This window comes from Marmota monax, unplaced genomic scaffold (genome assembly GCF_021218885.2).
Source record: "Marmota monax isolate L192 unplaced genomic scaffold, Marmota_monax_Labrador192_F-V1.1 WCK01_AAM20220418_F8-fsc03107, whole genome shotgun sequence".
NCBI lineage: Eukaryota > Metazoa > Chordata > Mammalia > Rodentia > Sciuridae > Marmota > Marmota monax.
In genome coordinates this window covers 1-5,026 of record NW_026695132.1, presented here as the reverse complement: position 1 = coordinate 5,026, position 5,026 = coordinate 1, and the positions used below count along the sequence as shown (strand labels likewise).

The 5,026-nt window shown below is 36.5% G+C and overlaps 1 long non-coding RNA gene across 1 annotated transcript; it reads right to left on the bottom strand.

Annotated features, from left to right (window-relative positions):
• Positions 1-914: 914 nt before the first annotated feature.
• Positions 915-5,014, bottom strand: LOC131423564 (uncharacterized). Its single transcript, XR_009225288.1, has 2 exons — positions 1,887-5,014; positions 915-958 (listed from the first exon to the last, which is right to left on the bottom strand). It is a non-coding gene; the product is annotated as an uncharacterized LOC131423564 (long non-coding RNA).
• Between the last annotated feature and the right edge of the window lie 12 nt (positions 5,015-5,026).

The window sequence follows — 5,026 nt, the reverse complement described above, 5'->3', positions numbered from 1 at the left end:
GAAAATACTGCTGAACTACTCTGGTGAGAAGACAGGAGATAGAGGCCTGGGCAGATCCCCTGAGAGATGTGACCACGGATACTCCTCAGAATCGTTTGGCAGCACCCTTCCAAGTCCTTAGCATGTGTCCCTTCTTCATCCAGCATGTCCAAATCTAGGTACTTATCCTGCCAGCACTGTTGGAAATGCCCAGAACTGGAGCCCTCAGTAACTTCCATGCAGAGGGGGTAGATGGCCACATCTGCTCCCTACCCACCAAGGAACCCTGCGGCTGCTGAGGTGTGTCTATCTGTGCCACAAGGAGGGAAGTCAAGGAAGCTGTTACATAAACACACTGGTGTGTTCAGGGTGTCTCTACAGAGGACCTCATTTGATAGAGGACACATCAATGATGAAAATCTGCAATGAATGCAAGTGAGAACTGCTGTGGCTTTTCCACACAGGATTTGGTCCAGGACTAATGGTACCAGGTGACAGGCTGAGTGCTAAGGCCTAGCCTCCCACAGTGATTGGTCAATGTGTGGGTCCATCCCTGGAGCAGCAAGGAAGAGCAGGTTCAGGTTCACAGAAAGGAATTATGGTGGGACTTCTGCTCAGCTTTCGCTTTCCTGTATGAGAAGCAGCATTCTAAACACAACTTGGATGACCTTCGAATAGGCCAGACTGTAAAGTTTCTGTAATATTACAAAAACCACAACAAAAACTACAGATACAGACCAATATACCTCATGTCTGCAGCCACAAAAATCTTAACAAAATACTGGTAGAGCAAATTCAACAGAACATTCACTAAATTATATACTAGGACCAAGTGAGATTCATCCCAGAATGTCACGTTCCTCATGACTAAAACATTCAGGGTCACTCCAGGGGAACTGGGCTGCACGAAATCATCACACAAGAGACAAAGGTACCTTTTTCTTTGGGGTCCTGTGACGGCTCTTCTGACCTTAAGTGTCTGCAGGAAAAGAGAGAGAGAGAGCATGTGCTGAATGAACCTTTTTTATTAAGGAGAAGCCATTCAAATGAGGCAAGGGGTCAGGTTTCAGGGGGTTGAGTCTAGCTTCCTGATGTCAGCTGTCAGCAGGTTGACTGACATCTAGGAAGGCCACACCCAAAGGCAGAGCAAGAGAAGGGGACACACAAAGGGTGATTTCATGGAACATTCAATCCAAACAGGGAAAAGGCATAGTATTACAAAGCAATAGGTGAGTATAGCTCAACTCCATCGGTGATTGCCTAAGTTTAAAAACAGTCCCTCAACTTCCTGGACTGGGACAATGTGAAATGCAGTGACCTGTCAAAGTCTCTTGCTTCAGGATGGAAGGCATGAATCATTCAGAGTGGCTCCCCACATATTCCCCCTTTCTTAATATTTAAAGGCAATTGGGAATTATATCTATTAGTCACTGGATTCTTCTTCCAAGGTCATTATGATCTACTATTGAAACACAAAAGGAATTTGTACAAAACATATCATTTCAATAACACAATCAACTTGGAAGATCCAGGTTATTATTATTACTTTGCCAAACTCTCATCAGAAGATTCTTAATCTTTTCCCAATTTTATTGGGACGCATTGCATTTGGCCATAGTAACACAGACATTTTTATTTGCCATGGCATATAAGCCTTTCCACAAACCATAGAGCAGAGGGCTCATTCACAATATTTATTACATTGTCTTTTAGAGCATTTTAACTTAGCCCCATCCTTCCATCAGCACTTATCTGACTATGAAGGATCTTTGAAGTAACTAAGTCAAATTAAGAAAGTGTATCTGTTGTAAGTTCCACCAGGTGACCAGTACACTGGTTTCATTAAAGAGGTTCGTGGCACAGAAGTTAACTAGTGAGATCAAAATAAAACACACAGACTCAATTACCTTTTCCTATGACCAGGTCTGAGACGGCTCTCACCTCTCTGGCTCACACCTCGAACCACCCGGTGGGGCAGCAAGGCTTACTCAGGGCTCGCAGGAGAGAGAGAGAGAGCATGCCAGGGAGTGGCCTTTTATTGGGGAACAAGAAATTCAGGGGAAAATTCCATCCAATGAAGGTCAAGGGGGCAGCATTCCAAGGTCAGGGTCAGTGATTGGCCTCAGGGTCAGTGGTCAGTCACATCCCCACGTGGACAGGCTCTCGCACCTGGAGAGGGTGGGGAAAGCTCTGACACAGTTTGGCCAGAACGCCTCACACCCAATCCAGGAGGTGCCCAATCACGTGCGAGAATGGCTACCCACAGTAAGTTTTAAGATATAGCCATAAAGGCTGTAATTGTGGAAGCTAGGAATAATATTTAAAGTAGTCACTTCAAGGTTGATGAGACCAGCAGCTTGCCTAGGTCTGGCTAATTGACATGCACCTGTTTCAAAGTCTGTACATTAACTTCAGCATATTATAGCTCTGAAATATTAGCTGGCAATAACTAGTGATTCAATAAGATAAGTTGTATTCTTGCAGGCTACAGGATATTCATCATCTTTTCTCTTAATTCTCACATTTAAGGAGTTTATTAGGTTATCAGTAATGTAATCTTCTGAAGGTAGAAGTCAAACATCAAAACATCCTTTTGGGTGTCATCTTTCTGAGGGTTAGAGATTCTAAGAATTACAGCATCCTCATGTAATTGTTCTTGTCCATTTTAGGAGACTAACCTAATATATCCATTATTTCTAGACATCTTGTGTTGTGTTGACAAGACATTTGCATAATCTATCCACTTAGAAAAGGTGTCAACTTCTATTGTAGAATGATTAAGACAATAATACATTGGTGGATATTTTATGTAAATAACTTGCCTGTATAGGAAAATTCTGTTTTAATAATCTTCATGACAATTGTCCAGATAGGTAGTCTAATTTCTAAGGACAAGCAGAATTGGCTGGTTTAGGTTTCTTATATACTGTCTTCTTCTCAAAAGATACTCCCAGACAGCCTGTTTACCATAGCATCAACATAGAGGTATAATTGACCATTATAGTCAGTATAATTAATCAAGTTTCATGGGTGGACTTTCCAGTCCACACTGCAAGGTACATTAAAGGTGGACCTGAGAAATGGGTCCACACAAGTCTTTTCATAATTTTTACTTACCTGACAAACTAGTGAATCTATATGGCTATAAACTTTGCAGTTGGAAATTTACCTTCCTGTGTCAGGTTTATCAGTAATTTTCATGATGACTGGTTTAAACTCTACTTTGACATCTGATTTAATTTACTGAATCAAGTTTAACAACAATGAGACTCTCAATATTACAATTAAGAAAAAATTTTTAAAATATTTTGTAAGATCCAGTGTGTGCCTCTCCAGTCCTGTCCCCTCCCCCCCTTTTTTATTTAACAAAATTGGGTAAAGCCTTCGTGTAAGCCAATGTATCATCAGTTTATGTTATAGATAATAGTACAAGTACTTAAATGTTAAGAAAAGATTTACCTTTTATTGATTATTGTAATTTTTCAATATTCAAAATTTTTCAATTTTTATTGATTATTGTAAATTTTCAAATAGATTATTTGATTCATCCTAACAATTTAGAAAGAACTCTCAATCTCTTTTTGAGAGAAGGTCTCAAAATATCTCTATACTTCAGAATATTGTCCTTTAAATAGGTGTGTCTTAATTTCTTTTAAAAAATATGATTAAGGTTACTTCCCAATGTAGGGAATAATATATAACTCCTACCATATTTTTTATGGATAATAGGTCCAGTCAGAGAACTTATATAATAACAATGAATTTCCAACAAGGTTTGCAACCTTTATTGTTCAAAACTAACACACGACTTCAATTTGGAAAACCTCAGTCCTAATACAATGATCTCTCAAATCTCATAATTATTCAACAAACAAAAGTAATATGTAAGAATCAACAGTGTCTTTGATTAATTTGATAGATTAATCAAATTTAGTATCCAAGGGGAATTGTCAAAATTGGGATCTAAGTCAGCAGTTAATATATTCAGTGTTTAATCAAGGATATGAGTTTATTCACCAAAATTAACCCTTGACTTAAATAGTAAGAATCATCAGACAATAAAGACCTTCCTTAAGTAAGTTAAACTTAACATTTTAATAGGTCTTTATCATATCAAAATATGGAAAAAATCTTAGCTCATATCAGCACAGTAAAATCAGAAAAATAGCCTGGAATATCCTTGAATTAATCAGTTAAAAATTTTTATAGTAAGTCCAGTACACATAAATCTCTTTTTTAATTGTTTTAACTTTCTATATCATCTGTCTTGATAATGATATAAAGATTTTCCTTTTTAGGAAAATACTTTTATCATTAAAATCCAGAATATAACAACCTTTTCTTACCCAAAGATGATTCCTTTGTTTTTCTTAGGACCTCCAATGTGTGCTTCCTCTCTGGTGAAGCATCGTTGTTTCCTTTTAGAATTTTTCCTGGTTATACTTTGAAATAATTTCTGAAAACCTTAGAATCTAAACAAATTATTGTACCTTGATAAGAAATGTCTCAATGAAAATATAGTTAAAGCCTTTGGATATTTCTGTAGACAGAGTCATATCTGTTATCATCTTATAAATGTTTGTACAATAACCTTGAGAATTAGAGATAACTTGAAGGTTGCATTTTTTTTTTCTTGAAAGTAAATTTATAGTTAAATATATTTATCTCAAATATCTGTAACTAAAAGATAGAGCATCAGAGAAATGCATGCATAAAAGGTATAAATTATGGGTTTTCTGTTGAAGAAAACAATTAGATAAATATATATTAACTAAACATTTAGACATGTTAATTATTTTATGGATTAATAACAATAGGTTATCTAAATACCTACAAAAATGTATATTAAGAATAAGGGCATAACTTATAATTGTATTAACTTTATGTAACCACGTGGTTCTTAAGATATTTGGATCTATTTCAATTTAATTTTTAACTAGGAGTGCACTCTTATATGTGATGTCATGTGATGTAGCTGAAATAAGATCTTTGTGTAGAAATTTATTTGTTTTTGTAATTACATTGTTAGAATGAAAAGAATAAGGAT